This window comes from Gadus morhua, chromosome 1 (genome assembly GCF_902167405.1).
Source record: "Gadus morhua chromosome 1, gadMor3.0, whole genome shotgun sequence".
NCBI classification, from domain to species: Eukaryota; Metazoa; Chordata; class Actinopteri; order Gadiformes; family Gadidae; genus Gadus; species Gadus morhua.
The window spans coordinates 21,390,708-21,405,953 of NC_044048.1; the positions used below are offsets into that span (position 1 = coordinate 21,390,708).

At 41.3% G+C, this 15,246-nt stretch overlaps 13 non-coding genes across 13 annotated transcripts; all 13 read left to right on the top strand.

Moving 5' to 3' along the window:
- The first annotated feature begins 3,673 nt into the window (after positions 1–3,673).
- On the top strand, positions 3,674–3,747 carry trnat-ugu (transfer RNA threonine (anticodon UGU)). The gene has a single exon. It is a non-coding gene; the product is annotated as a tRNA-Thr (tRNA).
- An 834-nt stretch (positions 3,748–4,581) lies between these two features.
- On the top strand, positions 4,582–4,655 carry trnat-ugu (transfer RNA threonine (anticodon UGU)). Its single transcript has one exon. It is a non-coding gene; the product is annotated as a tRNA-Thr (tRNA).
- An 837-nt stretch (positions 4,656–5,492) lies between these two features.
- On the top strand, positions 5,493–5,566 carry trnat-agu (transfer RNA threonine (anticodon AGU)). The gene has a single exon. It is a non-coding gene; the product is annotated as a tRNA-Thr (tRNA).
- Positions 5,567–6,401: 835 nt separating this feature from the next.
- trnat-ugu (transfer RNA threonine (anticodon UGU)) lies at positions 6,402–6,475 on the top strand. Its single transcript has one exon. It is a non-coding gene; the product is annotated as a tRNA-Thr (tRNA).
- Positions 6,476–7,312: 837 nt separating this feature from the next.
- On the top strand, positions 7,313–7,386 carry trnat-ugu (transfer RNA threonine (anticodon UGU)). The gene has a single exon. It is a non-coding gene; the product is annotated as a tRNA-Thr (tRNA).
- Positions 7,387–8,223: 837 nt separating this feature from the next.
- Positions 8,224–8,297, top strand: trnat-agu (transfer RNA threonine (anticodon AGU)). Its single transcript has one exon. It is a non-coding gene; the product is annotated as a tRNA-Thr (tRNA).
- Positions 8,298–9,131: 834 nt separating this feature from the next.
- trnat-ugu (transfer RNA threonine (anticodon UGU)) lies at positions 9,132–9,205 on the top strand. Its single transcript has one exon. It is a non-coding gene; the product is annotated as a tRNA-Thr (tRNA).
- Positions 9,206–10,037: 832 nt separating this feature from the next.
- trnat-agu (transfer RNA threonine (anticodon AGU)) lies at positions 10,038–10,111 on the top strand. Its single transcript has one exon. It is a non-coding gene; the product is annotated as a tRNA-Thr (tRNA).
- Positions 10,112–10,948: 837 nt separating this feature from the next.
- trnat-agu (transfer RNA threonine (anticodon AGU)) lies at positions 10,949–11,022 on the top strand. The gene has a single exon. It is a non-coding gene; the product is annotated as a tRNA-Thr (tRNA).
- An 837-nt stretch (positions 11,023–11,859) lies between these two features.
- Positions 11,860–11,933, top strand: trnat-ugu (transfer RNA threonine (anticodon UGU)). Its single transcript has one exon. It is a non-coding gene; the product is annotated as a tRNA-Thr (tRNA).
- Positions 11,934–12,770: 837 nt separating this feature from the next.
- trnat-agu (transfer RNA threonine (anticodon AGU)) lies at positions 12,771–12,844 on the top strand. The gene has a single exon. It is a non-coding gene; the product is annotated as a tRNA-Thr (tRNA).
- Positions 12,845–13,682: 838 nt separating this feature from the next.
- On the top strand, positions 13,683–13,756 carry trnat-agu (transfer RNA threonine (anticodon AGU)). Its single transcript has one exon. It is a non-coding gene; the product is annotated as a tRNA-Thr (tRNA).
- An 844-nt stretch (positions 13,757–14,600) lies between these two features.
- trnat-agu (transfer RNA threonine (anticodon AGU)) lies at positions 14,601–14,674 on the top strand. Its single transcript has one exon. It is a non-coding gene; the product is annotated as a tRNA-Thr (tRNA).
- Positions 14,675–15,246: the final 572 nt, after the last annotated feature.

The window sequence follows — 15,246 nt, forward strand, 5'->3', positions numbered from 1 at the left end:
CGACACGCTATGATCTCGCCGACAGGGTGGTCACGTGGTTGTCACGTGGTTCATGTAAGCCTCAATAGTTCCAAACGCGCCGCGCTTTCAATGTTATTCTATGGGACGACAGCAGAGATTTCAATATTAAATGGTAAATATGAATGAAAAAATCACATACAAGTATTTGTCTGACTGTTATTGCATTATTGCATATTTGTAAATGTCAGTTTTACATTTAGAGCAGTAGGGGGGCAACTGAAAGCTATCTATAAGTACTATTACTTAGATACGTTTTTAAGTTTTGGAGAGAAAGCTTCAAGTTCGTGTTAGCATACTGGCCTAACCTTAACTTTTACCTTACATCTGTGTTGAAATCAAAGTATTCAATATGTTCTACCATGATCATTTAAAGATAAATGCCTCACAAAGTATCAAATATATTAAAGAATAACTCATTACGCTTGGATGAATGAAATTGTAATTTTTTTTATTATACAATTAGTGTGACAAGAACAAGTGATTGCGATTGTGTGAACAGATTCAACAATTGACACAGCAGGGAACACTATATACTTAGGGCAAACCATTAAGATATAACGTTGCAAATATACTATACTTTATGCCATTACAATACTTAGAATAGCCCTGAGAAAATTCAAAATGGGTTTAGGAGGGAGGATCCTCGTTTGGTCATGAACTCTGACCTCTAACCTATTCTCAAAAGTCGGGGCATAAGTGGTTGAGGAACAGTTGTTACCCGCTCTGTGATCGTCAATGGTGTCATGGTTCATTGGTTACAACTAACATTGTATAGATCAATGGTCATACCATGGTTGGCTGTGCAGCATTTGGATGCTCCAATCGGTCCGAGAAGGGTTATCACATGTACGGCTTCCCCAAGGACCAAGAGCGCAGGGAGTAATGGATGGCAATGGTCAGCCGTCAAAACTTATTGACAGTCAGCAACAGTCAAAAACGATGTAACGTAATGTTCAGATCACTTGCTAGCATTTCAAAGGGCATAATAATTCTAAGTGTAGAGAATTATGACTTTCCAATGATATTTGAAGTGCAATGGAAACTGATCTTACAAGCCTACCTACAGGTACACTTTGAAAATGACCAATTCAAAGCCACAAAAGTAGATAGGATGTTGAAGTTGAGGCCCAACAGTTTTCATCCATCGCCCTAAACCGAAGAGGAGGAAACCCCCTTCTGTGAGGGTGCCTCCGGAACCAAGTGCAACGGACCACACATATTGCGCCAAATTAAACTTCGGTATGATCCATGCAGCTAACAATATTCCCCATTTCATGTAATTCAAGGATAGACTACACTCCTAATGAGATTACATAATTCATATTTGTACAAAAAACAACCAGAAGGCAGGGATTCTCTGAGGATTTGCACACAATGTAGATAATCGACACATTTCTACCCAATTAACAATTGCCGGTAGATCCATTTATAAATTGTATTGGTTTCTGATTGTGGCAGGTGATTTAATTCACATTACAGAAATGTTTTGCTTTAATTCATTTTATTACATTGGAGATGACAGTAGATGCAAAGGCAAAATACATATAACAGCAACATTACCTTGTAATTGTTACAGAGATCGAGGGAGAAATTGAGGTGGATTTCAAGAGCGTTGAAAAGGACATCACAGGAGACAGAGAGAGCAATCAAGAGGCCAAATTGCCAGGGGCGGGTGATCCAGGGGCAGGTGATCCAGGGGCAGGTGATCCAGGGGCAGGTGATCCAGGGATGTGCTTGCCGAGGGCCAGTCAGTCAGGGGTCAACAGTGAAGGAATAACTTTGCCAGGGCCAGCTGCTCCAGGGACCAGACTGCCAGGGACTGTGGAGGACCTAATAAGAAGGAGAGCAGAGATGGCTATTGCAAAACAAAAAATAATCAATTTGGCACTAAGAAAGAGAATCAATTTGGCACTAAGAAAGAGAAACAATTCAGTCAACAAGAAGTTAAAACGAAAAAGCCATACAGGTTAAATTGACCGCCCATCATAATCAGCATTGTTGAATCGGCGGCGTCTGTAGGGCTTCATGTGCTGAACATCACCCTTTCCAGGATATAATTAAACAAACACTGTTATTTCTACTAGCTATCGCATCATAAAACCCGTCCTTAAATCAACCTAAATTATCCTAGTAATCCAACATAAATAACTAACTAAATAAAAGTTAGATTCACTAGTACTGAACTTTGTAATTGTTGGTGTAGATACCATCACATGGTGCAGTCGAGCTAACAAACTAGCAGGCAATCGGTCGTCTACCAAGATATAAATATATATAATTACGCTGTGCATATACAAATAAATATCAAGAAGATATGCATCATAAAGGTCCTGATACAATATAGACAGTTGACAATTCAAAAGAGGTAGCTATTTAATCAATTTACCCCTGGAGATACCTTCACAGATGGTGAAGTCGAGCTAACAAACTAGCAGGCAATCGGTCGTCTACCAAGATAAAAATATATATAATTACGCTATGCATATACAAATAAATATCAAGAAGATATGCATCATAAAGGTCCTGATACAATATAGACAGTTGACAATTCAAAAGAGGTAGCTATTTAATCAATTTACCCCTGGAGATACCTTCACAGATGGTGAAGTCGAGCTAACAAACTAGCAAGCAAAAGGTCGTCTACCAAGATGAATATATATATATATAATCACGCTGTGCATTTACAAATAAAGATCAGTATATGCATCATAAAGGGCCTCTGATACAATATAGACAGTTGACAATTCAAAAGAGGTAGCTATTTAATCAATTTACCTCAGAAGTTAATCGGCGGCCAGCAATGGAAATGAACGGTCTCCTACGCCGTAAAATGGTTGTTTGGAACTATTCGAGGCTCCATACCCCGGAAGTAGGCGCTACAACGGAGTCCAAATGGAAGTGTCGCAACTCTCTCTCTCTATAGCTCTGGGGGTGGCCAATTGTTGTTAAGGGTTTAGGTTTAAGGGTTGAATTTTAGTTCAGGGTTTCCTAATTTCTAAGGTTTTAGGGTTTGGTTTCTGGTTCTTAGGGTTGGTTTTACTGTTTGAGTTTCCAATTGTATTATGTTTTGGTTTTGGCTTTTGGTAAGGGTGTTGCTTTAGGGACGGGGTTTTCTATTTTTGCTTGGTTTTTGGTTCTAGGGTTTGGTTTTAGGGTTAGCGTTTCCTATTTTGATTCGGTTTGAGGGTTTGCTGTTTTACATTTTTGGATAGTTTTCCCCAAAGGTAAAGCTCTGAAAAAGAATGGAAGTTTACGTTACGTCACGCTACGTTATCAATACATACAACAGTGTGATAGCATTATTAGCAAGGCCCTCCAACACTGGATGCGTTTCCTCTGGCAAAGAAAGGTTTATATCATCATGATGATTCATCCATCACAAATGGCTGGATTTTGAAATGGTATCAACTTCCCTCCAGGTGGTAGAATGGGGCCCTTTAACAGTTAGCCGTTATCGTTGAGCTAAGCTATATTTCCCCAACAACAGCAGCAGTGGGGCTAGCACAAATGTAGCTAACTATGCTCAAATTGGCAATTGTATTGGTTCCAAAACATCTTCCTGATCCTACAATGGACTCACCAGTTGGGTTGAGCCACGCCTGGTCAGTGTGTTTTGCACTAATAAATTAAATATAATTGTTATTAAAAATGGGGCACTGTGGCTTAGATGGTTAAAGCGCCTGTCTTGTAAACAGGAGATCCTGGGTTCGAATCCCAGCAGAGCCTTTAGAGGAGATGCAGCACACAGAAAAGGTAAAGGGGTTCACCGTGATTCCTGACTGGCGACCATAAAACATCTCACCTTGATTGATCACATTTGCATGTGCGTCCAATTCGAAATGAGGGGTGGCCAATTGGGGTTTAGGTTTAAGGGTTGGATTTTGGTTCAGGGTTTCCTAATTTCTAAGGTTTTAGGGTTTGGTTTCTGGTTCTTAGGGTTGGTTTTACTGTTTGAGTTTCCAATTGTATTATGTTTTGGTTTTGGCTTTTGGTAAGGGTGTTGCTTTAGGGACGGGGTTTTCTATTTTTGCTTGGTTTTTGGTTCTAGGGTTTGGCTTTAGGGTTAGCGTTTCCTATTTTGATTCGGTTTGAGGGTTTGCTGTTTTACATTTTAGGATAGTTTTCCCCAAAGGTAAAGCTCTGAAAAAGAATGTAAGTTTACGTTACGTCACGCTACGTTATCAATACATACAACAGTGTGATAGCATTATTAGCAAGGCCCTCCAACACTGGATGCGTTTCCTCTGGCAAAGAAAGGTTTATATCATCATGATGATTCATCCATCACAAATGGCTGGATTTTGAAATGGTATCAACTTCCCTCCAGGTGGTAGAATGGGGCCCTTTAACAGTTAGCCGTTATCGTTGAGCTAAGCTATATTTCCCCAACAACAGCAGCAGTGGGGCTAGCACAAATGTAGCTAACTAGGCTCAAATTGGCAATTGTATTGGTTCCAAAACATCTTCCTGATCCTACAATGGACTCACCAGTTGGGTTGAGCCACGCCTGGTCAGTGTGTTTTGCACTAATAAATTAAATATAATTGTTATTAAAAATGGGGCACTGTGGCTTAGATGGTTAAAGCGCCTGTCTTGTAAACAGGAGATCCTGGGTTCGAATCCCAGCAGAGCCTTTAGAGGAGATGCAGCACACAGAAAAGGTAAAGGGGTTCACCGTGATTCCTGACTGGCGACCATAAAACATCTCACCTTGATTGATCACATTTGCATGTGCGTCCAATTCGAAATGAGGGGTGGCCAATTGGGGTTTAGGTTTAAGGGTTGGATTTTGGTTCAGGGTTTCCTAATTTCTAAGGTTTTAGGGTTTGGTTTCTGGTTCTTAGGGTTGGTTTTACTGTTTGAGTTTCCAATTGTATTATGTTTTGGTTTTGGCTTTTGGTAAGGGTGTTGCTTTAGGGACGGGGTTTTCTATTTTTGCTTGGTTTTTGGTTCTAGGGTTTGGCTTTAGGGTTAGCGTTTCCTATTTTGATTCGGTTTGAGGGTTTGCTGTTTTACATTTTAGGATAGTTTTCCCCAAAGGTAAAGCTCTGAAAAAGAATGTAAGTTTACGTTACGTCACGCTACGTTATCAATACATACAACAGTGTGATAGCATTATTAGCAAGGCCCTCCAACACTGGATGCGTTTCCTCTGGCAAAGAAAGGTTTATATCATCATGATGATCCATCATCCATCACAAATGGCTGGATTTTGAAATGGTATCAACTTCCCTCCAGGTGGTAGAATGGGGCCCTTTAACAGTTAGCCGTTATCGTTGAGCTAAGCTATATTTCCCCAGCAACAGCAGCAGTGGGGCTAGCACAAATGTAGCTAACTATGCTCAAATTGGCAATTGTATTGGTTCCAAAACATCTTCCTGATCCTACAATGGACTCACCAGTTGGGTTGAGCCACGCCTGGTCAGTGTGTTTTGCAATAATAAATGAAATATAATTGTCATTAAACATGGGGCACTGTGGCTTAGATGGTTAAAGCGCCTGTCTAGTAAACAGGAGATCCTGGGTTCGAATCCCAGCAGAGCCTTTAGAGGAGATGCAGCACACAGAAAAGGTAAAGGGGTTCACTGTGATTCCTGACTGGCGACCATCAAACATCTCATTGATCGCATTTGCATGTGCATCCAACTTGAAATGAGGGGTGGCCAATTGGTGTTAAGGGTTTAGGTTTAAGGGTTGGATTTTAGTTCAGGGTTTCCTAATTTCTAAGGTTTTAGGGTTTGGTTTCTGGTTCTTAGGGTTGGTTTTACTGTTTGAGTTTCCAATTGTATTATGTTTTGGTTTTGGCTTTTGGTAAGGGTGTTGCTTTAGGGACGGGGTTTTCTATTTTTGCTTGGTTTTTGGTTCTAGGGTTTGGTTTTAGGGTTAGCGTTTCCTATTTTGATTCGGTTTGAGGGTTTGCTGTTTTACATTTTTGGATAGTTTTCCCCAAAGGTAAAGCTCTGAAAAAGAATGGAAGTTTACGTTACGTCACGCTACGTTATCAATACATACAACAGTGTGATAGCATTATTAGCAAGGCCCTCCAACACTGGATGCGTTTCCTCTGGCAAAGAAAGGTTTATATCATCATGATGATTCATCCATCACAAATGGCTGGATTTTGAAATGGTATCAACTTCCCTCCAGGTGGTAGAATGGGGCCCTTTAACAGTTAGCCGTTATCGTTGAGCTAAGCTATATTTCCCCAGCAACAGCAGCAGTGGGGCTAGCACAAATGTAGCTAACTATGCTCAAATTGGCAATTGTATTGGTTCCAAAACATCTTCCTGATCCTACAATGGACTCACCAGTTGGGTTGAGCCACGCATGGTCAGTGTATTTTGCACTAATAAATCAAATATAATTGTCATTAAACATGGGGCACTGTGGCTTAGTTGGTTAAGGCGCCTGTCTTGTAAACAGGAGATCCTGGGTTCGAATCCCAGCAGTGCCATTAGAGGAGATGCAGCACACAGAAAAGGTAAAGGGGTTCACCGTGATTCCTGACTGGCGACCATCAAACATCTCACCTTGATTGATCACATTTGCATGTGCGTCCAATTTGAAATGAGGGGTGGCCAATTGGGGTTTAGGTTTAAGGGTTGTATTTTAGTTCAGGGTTTCCTAATTTCTAAGGTTTTAGGGTTTGGTTTCTGGTTCTTAGGGTTGGTTTTACTGTTTGAGTTTCCAATTGTATTATGTTTTGGTTTTGGCTTTTGGTAAGGGTGTTGCTTTAGGGACGGGGTTTTCTATTTTTGCTTGGTTTTTGGTTCTAGGGTTTGGTTTTAGGGTTAGCGTTTCCTATTTTGATTCGGTTTGAGGGTTTGCTGTTTTACATTTTTGGATAGTTTTCCCCAAAGGTAAAGCTCTGAAAAAGAATGGAAGTTTACGTTACGTCACGCTACGTTATCAATACATACAACAGTGTGATAGCATTATTAGCAAGGCCCTCCAACACTGGATGCGTTTCCTCTGGCAAAGAAAGGTTTATATCATCATGATGATCCATCATCCATCACAAATGGCTGGATTTTGAAATGGTATCAACTTCCCTCCAGGTGGTAGAATGGGGCCCTTTAACAGTTAGCCGTTATTGTTGAGCTAAGCTATATTTCCCCAACAACAGCAGTAGTGGGGCTAGCACAAATGTAGCTAACTATGCTCAAATTGGCAATTGTATTGGTTCCAAAACATCTTCCTGATCCTACAATGGACTCACCAGTTGGGTTGAGCCACGCCTGGTCAGTGTATTTTGCACTAATAAATCAAATATAATTGTCATTAAACATGGGGCACTGTGGCTTAGTTGGTTAAGGCGCCTGTCTTGTAAACAGGAGATCCTGGGTTCGAATCCCAGCAGTGCCATTAGAGGAGATGCAGCACACAGAAAAGGTAAAGGGGTTCACCGTGATTCCTGACTGGCGACCATCAAACATCTCACCTTGATTGATCACATTTGCATGTGCGTCCAATTTGAAATGAGGGGTGGCCAATTGGGGTTTAGGTTTAAGGGTTGTATTTTAGTTCAGGGTTTCCTAATTTCTAAGGTTTTAGGGTTTGGTTTCTGGTTCTTAGGGTTGGTTTTACTGTTTGAGTTTCCAATTGTATTATGTTTTGGTTTTGGCTTTTGGTAAGGGTGTTGCTTTAGGGACGGGGTTTTCTATTTTTGCTTGGTTTTTGGTTCTAGGGTTTGGTTTTAGGGTTAGCGTTTCCTATTTTGATTCGGTTTGAGGGTTTGCTGTTTTACATTTTTGGATAGTTTTCCCCAAAGGTAAAGCTCTGAAAAAGAATGGAAGTTTACGTTACGTCACGCTACGTTATCAATACATACAACAGTGTGATAGCATTATTAGCAAGGCCCTCCAACACTGGATGCGTTTCCTCTGGCAAAGAAAGGTTTATATCATCATGATGATCCATCATCCATCACAAATGGCTGGATTTTGAAATGGTATCAACTTCCCTCCAGGTGGTAGAATGGGGCCCTTTAACAGTTAGCCGTTATTGTTGAGCTAAGCTATATTTCCCCAACAACAGCAGTAGTGGGGCTAGCACAAATGTAGCTAACTATGCTCAAATTGGCAATTGTATTGGTTCCAAAACATCTTCCTGATCCTACAATGGACTCACCAGTTGGGTTGAGCCACGCCTGGTCAGTGTGTTTTGCACTAATAAATCAAATATAATTGTCGTTAAACATGGGGCACTGTGGCTTAGATGGTTAAAGCGCCTGTCTAGTAAACAGGGGATCCTGGGTTCGAATCCCAGTCGAGCCTTTAGAGGAGATGCAGCACACAGAAAAGGTAAAGGGGTTCACCGTGATTCCTGACTGGCGACCATCAAACATCTCACCTTGATTGATCACATTTCCATGTGCGTCCAATTTGAAATGAGGGGTGGCCAATTGGGGTTTAGGTTTAAGGGTTGGATTTTAGTTCAGGGTTTCCTAATTTCTAAGGTTTTAGGGTTTGGTTTCTGGTTCTTAGGGTTGGTTTTACTGTTTGAGTTTCCAATTGTATTATGTTTTGGTTTTGGCTTTTGGTAAGGGTGTTGCTTTAGGGACGGGGTTTTCTATTTTTGCTTGGTTTTTGGTTCTAGGGTTTGGTTTTAGGGTTAGCGTTTCCTATTTTGATTCGGTTTGAGGGTTTGCTGTTTTACATTTTTGGATAGTTTTCCCCAAAGGTAAAGCTCTGAAAAAGAATGGAAGTTTACGTTACGTCACGCTAAGTTATCAATACATACAACAGTGTGATAGCATTATTAGCAAGGCCCTCCAACACTGGATGCGTTTCCTCTGGCAAAGAAAGGTTTATATCATCATGATGATTCATCCATCACAAATGGCTGGATTTTGAAATGGTATCAACTTCCCTCCAGGTGGTAGAATGGGGCCCTTTAACAGTTAGCCGTTATCGTTGAGCTAAGCTATATTTCCCCAGCAACAGCAGCAGTGGGGCTAGCACAAATGTAGCTAACTATGCTCAAATTGGCAATTGTATTGGTTCCAAAACATCTTCCTGATCCTACAATGGACTCACCAGTTGGGTTGAGCCACGCCTGGTCAGTGTATTTTGCACTAATAAATCAAATATAATTGTCATTAAACATGGGGCACTGTGGCTTAGTTGGTTAAGGCGCCTGTCTTGTAAACAGGAGATCCTGGGTTCGAATCCTAGCAGAGCCATTAGAGGAGATGCAGCACACAGAAAAGGTAAAGGGGTTCACCATGATTCCTGACTGGCGACCATCAAACATCTCATTGATCACATTTGCATGTGCGTCCAATTTGAAATGAGGGGTGGCCAATTGGGGTTTAGGTTTAAGGGGTTGGATTTTAGTTCAGGGTTTCCTAATTTCTAAGGTTTTAGGGTTTGGTTTCTGGTTCTTAGGGTTGGTTTTACTGTTTGAGTTTCCAATTGTATTATGTTTTGGTTTTGGCTTTTGGTAAGGGTGTTGCTTTAGGGACGGGGTTTTCTATTTTTGCTTGGTTTTTGGTTCTAGGGTTTGGCTTTAGGGTTAGCGTTTCCTATTTTGATTCGGTTTGAGGGTTTGCTGTTTTACATTTTTGGATAGTTTTCCCCAAAGGTAAAGCTCTGAAAAAGAATGGAAGTTTACGTTACGTCACGCTACGTTATCAATACATACACCAGTGTGATAGCATTATTAGCAAGGCCCTCCAACACTGGATGCGTTTCCTCTGGCAAAGAAAGGTTTATATCATCATGATGATCCATCATCCATCACAAATGGCTGGATTTTGAAATGGTATCAACTTCCCTCCAGGTGGTAGAATGGGGCCCTTTAACAGTTAGCCGTTATCGTTGAGCTAAGCTATATTTCCCCAGCAACAGCAGCAGTGGGGCTAGCACAAATGTAGCTAACTATGCTCAAATTGGCAATTGTATTGGTTCCAAAACATCTTCCTGATCCTACGATGGACTCACCAGTTGGGTTGAGCCACGCCTGGTCAGTGTGTTTTGCAATAATAAATCAAATATAATTGTCATTAAACATGGGGCACTGTGGCTTAGATGGTTAAAGCGCCTGTCTAGTAAACAGGAGATCCTGGGTTCGAATCCCAGCAGAGCCTTTAGAGGAGATGCAGCACACAGAAAAGGTAAAGGGGTTCACCGTGATTCCTGACTGGCGACCATCAAACATCTCACCTTGATTGATCACATTTGCATGTGCGTCCAATTTGAAATGAGGGGTGGCCAATTGGGGTTTAGGTTTAAGGGTTGGATTTTAGTTCAGGGTTTCCTAATTTCTAAGGTTTTAGGGTTTGGTTTCTGGTTCTTAGGGTTGGTTTTACTGTTTGAGTTTCCAATTGTATTATGTTTTGGTTTTGGCTTTTGGTAAGGGTATTGCTTTAGGGACGGGGTTTTCTATTTTTGCTTGGTTTTTGGTTCTAGGGTTTGGTTTTAGGGTTAGCGTTTCCTATTTTGATTCGGTTTGAGGGTTTGCTGTTTTACATTTTTGGATAGTTTTCCCCAAAGGTAAAGCTCTGAAAAAGAATGGAAGTTTACGTTACGTCACGCTACGTTATCAATACATACAACAGTGTGATAGCATTATTAGCAAGGCCCTCCAACACTGGATGCGTTTCCTCTGGCAAAGAAAGGTTTATATCATCATGATGATCCATCATCCATCACAAATGGCTGGATTTTGAAATGGTATCAACTTCCCTCCAGGTGGTAGAATGGGGCCCTTTAACAGTTAGCCGTTATCGTTGAGCTAAGCTATATTTCCCCAGCAACAGCAGCATTGGGGCTAGCACAAATGTAGCTAACTATGCTCAAATTGGCAATTGTATTGGTTCCAAAACATCTTCTTGATCCTACAATGGACTCACCAGTTGGGTTGAGCCAAGCCTGGTCAGTGTGTTTTGCACTAATAAATCAAATATACTTTACATTAAACATGGGGCACTGTGGCTTAGATGGTTAAAGCGCCTGTCTAGTAAACAGGAGATCCTGGGTTCGAATCCCAGCAGAGCCTTTAGAGGAGATGCAGCACACAGAAAAGGTAAAGGGGTTCACCGTGATCCCTGACTGGCGACCATCAAACATCTCACCTTGATTGATCACATTTGCATGTGCGTCCAATTTGAAATGAGGCGTGGCCAATTGGGGTTTAGGTTTAAGGGTTGGATTTTAGTTCAGGGTTTCCTAATTTCTAAGGTTTTAGGGTTTGGTTTCTGGTTCTTAGGGTTGGTTTTACTGTTTGAGTTTCCAATTGTATTATGTTTTGGTTTTGGCTTTTGGTAAGGGTATTGCTTTAGGGACGGGGTTTTCTATTTTTGCTTGGTTTTTGGTTCTAGGGTTTGGTTTTAGGGTTAGCGTTTCCTATTTTGATTCGGTTTGAGGGTTTGCTGTTTTACATTTTTGGATAGTTTTCCCCAAAGGTAAAGCTCTGAAAAAGAATGGAAGTTTACGTTACGTCACGCTACGTTATCAATACATACAACAGTGTGATAGCATTATTAGCAAGGCCCTCCAACACTGGATGCGTTTCCTCTGGCAAAGAAAGGTTTATATCATCATGATGATCCATCATCCATCACAAATGGCTGGATTTTGAAATGGTATCAACTTCCCTCCAGGTGGTAGAATGGGGCCCTTTAACAGTTAGCCGTTATCGTTGAGCTAAGCTATATTTCCCCAGCAACAGCAGCAGTGGGGCTAGCACAAATGTAGCTAACTATGCTCAAATTGGCAATTGTATTGGTTCCAAAACATCTTCCTGATCCTACAATGGACTCACCAGTTGGGTTGAGCCACGCCTGGTCAGTGTGTTTTGCACTAATAAATCAAATATAATTGTCATTAAACATGGGGCACTGTGGCTTAGGTGGTTAAAGTGCCTGTCTTGTAAACAGGAGATCCTGGGTTCGAATCCCAGCAGAGCCTTTAGAGGAGATGCAGCACACAGAAAAGGTAAAGGGGTTCACCGTGATTCCTGACTGGCGACCATCAAACATCTCAGCTTGATTGATCACATTTGCATGTGCGTCCAATTTGAAATGAGGGGTGGCCAATTGGGGTTTAGGTTTAAGGGTTGTATTTTAGTTCAGGGTTTCCTAATTTCTAAGGTTTTAGGGTTTGGTTTCTGGTTCTTAGGGTTGGTTTTACTGTTTGAGTTTCCAATTGTATTATGTTTTGGTTTTGGCTTTTGGTAAGGGTGTTGCTTTAGGGACGGGGTTTTCTATTTTTCCTTGGTTTTTGGTTCTAGGGTTTGGTTTTAGGGTTAGCGTTTCCTATTTTGATTCGGTTTGAGGGTTTGCTGTTTTACATTTTTGGATAGTTTTCCCCAAAGGTAAAGCTCTGAAAAAGAATGGAAGTTTACGTTACGTCACGCTACGTTATCAATACATACAACAGTGTGATAGCATTATTAGCAAGGCCCTCCAAAACTGGATGCGTTTCCTCTGGCAAAGAAAGGTTTATATCATCATGATGATCCATCATCCATCACAAATGGCTGGATTTTGAAATGGTATCAACTTCCCTCCAGGTGGTAGAATGGGGCCCTTTAACAGTTAGCCGTTATTGTTGAGCTAAGCTATATTTCCCCATCAACAGCAGTAGTGGGGCTAGCACAAATGTAGCTAACTATGCTCAAATTGGCAATTGTATTGGTTCCAAAACATCTTCCTGATCCTACAATGGACTCACCAGTTGGGTTGAGCCACGCCTGGTCAGTGTGTTTTGCACTAATAAATCAAATATAATTGTCGTTAAATATGGGGCACTGTGGCTTAGATGGTTAAAGCACCTGTCTAGTAAACAGGAGATCCTGGGTTCGAATCCCAGCAGAGCCTTTAGAGGAGATGCAGCACACAGAAAAGGTAAAGGGGTTCACCGTGATTCCTGACTGGCGACCATCAAACATCTCACCTTGATCGATCACATTTGCATGTGCGTCCAATTTGAAATGAGGGGTGGCCAATTGGGGTTTAGGTTTAAGGGTTGGATTTTAGTTCAGGGTTTCCTAATTTTGTAAGGTTTTAGGGTTTGGTTTCTGGTTCTTAGGGTTGGTTTTACTGTTCGAGTTTCCAATTGTATTATGTTTTGGTTTTGGCTTTTGGTAAGGGTGTTGCTTTAGGGACGGGGTTTTCTATTTTTGCTTGGTTTTTGGTTCTAGGGTTTGGTTTTAGGGTTAGCGTTTCCTATTTTGATTCGGTTTGAGGGTTTGCTGTTTTACATTTTTGGATAGTTTTCCCCAAAGGTAAAGCTCTGAAAAAGAATGGAAGTTTACGTTACGTCACGCTACGTTATCAATACATACAACAGTGTGATAGCATTATTAGCAAGGCCCTCCAAAACTGGATGCGTTTCCTCTGGCAAAGAAAGGTTTATATCATCATGATGATCCATCATCCATCACAAATGGCTGGATTTTGAAATGGTATCAACTTCCCTCCAGGTGGTAGAATGGGGCCCTTTAACAGTTAGCCGTTATCGTTGAGCTAAGCTATATTTCCCCAACAACAGCAGTAGTGGGGCTAGCACAAATGTAGCTAACTATGCTCAAATTGGCAATTGTATTGGTTCCAAAACATCTTCCTGATCCTACAATGGACTCACCAGTTGGGTTGAGCCACGCCTGGTCAGTGTGTTTTGCACTAATAAATCAAATATAATTGTCATTAAACATGGGGCACTGTGGCTTAGATGGTTAAAGCGCCTGTCTAGTAAACAGGAGATCCTGGGTTCGAATCCCAGCAGAGCCTTTAGAGGGGAGATGCAGCACATAGAAAAGGTAAAGGGGTTCATCGTGATTCCTGACTGGCGACCACCAAACATCTCACCTTGATTGATCACATTTGCATGTGCGTCCAATTGGAAATGAAGGGTGGCCAATTGGGGTTTAGGTTTAGGTTTAAGGGTTGGATTTTAGTTCAGGGTTTCCTAATTTCTAAGGTTTTAGGGTTTGGTTTCTGGTTCTTAGGGTTGGTTTTACTGTTTGAGTTTCCAATTGTATTATGTTTTGGTTTTGGCTTTTGGTAAGGGTGTTGCTTTAGGGACGGGGTTTTCTATTTTTGCTTGGTTTTTGGTTCTAGGGTTTGGTTTTAGGGTTAGCGTTTCCTATTTTGATTCTGTTTGAGGGATTGCTGTTTTACATTTTTGGATAGTTTTCCCCAAAGGTAAAGCTCCGAAAAAGAATGGAAGTTTACGTTACGTCACGCTACGTTATCAATACATACAACAGTGTGATAGCATTATTAGCAAGGCCCTCCAACACTGGATGCGTTTCCTCTGGCAAAGAAAGGTTTATATCATCATGATGATCCATCATCCATCACAAATGGCTGGATTTGAAATGGTATCAACTTCCCTCCAGGTGGTAGAATGGGGCCCTTTAACAGTTAGCCGTTATCGTTGAGCTAAGCTATATTTCCCCAGCAACAGCAGCATTGGGGCTAGCACAAATGTAGCTAACTATGCTCAAATTGGCAATTGTATTGGTTCCAAAACATCTTCCTGATCCTACAATGGACTCACCAGTTGGGTTGAGCCACGCCTGGTCAGTGTGTTTTGCACTAATAAATCAAATATAATTGTCATTAAACATGGGGCACTGTGGCTTAGATGGTTAAAGTGCCTGTCTAGTAAACAGGAGATCCTGGGTTCGAATCCCAGCAGAGCCTTTAGAGGAGATGCAGCACACAGAAAAGGTAAAGGGGTTCACCGTGATTCCTGACTGGCGACCATCAAACATCTCATTGATCACATTTGCATGTGCGTCCAACCTGAAATGAGGGGTGGCCAATTGGTGTTAAGGGTTTCGGTTTAAGGGTTGGATTTTAGTTCAGGGTTTCCTAATTTCTAAGGTTTTAGGGTTTGGTTTCTGGTTCTTAGGGTTGGTTTTACTGTTTGAGTTTCCAATTGTATTATGTTTTGGTTTTGGCTTTTGGTAAGGGTGTTGCTTTAGGGACGGGGTTTTCTATTTTTGCTTGGTTTTTGGTTCTAGGGTTTGGGCTTAGGGTTAGCGTTTCCTATTTTGATTCGGTTTGAGGGTTTGCTGTTTTACATTTTTGGATAGTTTTCCCCAAAGGTAAAGCTCTGAAAAAGAATGGAAGTTTACGTTACGTCACGCTACGTTATCAATACATACAACAGTGTGATAGCATTATTAGCAAGGCCCTCCAACACTGGATGCGTTTCCTCTGGCAAAGAAAGGTTTATATCATCATGATGATCCATCATCCATCACAAATGG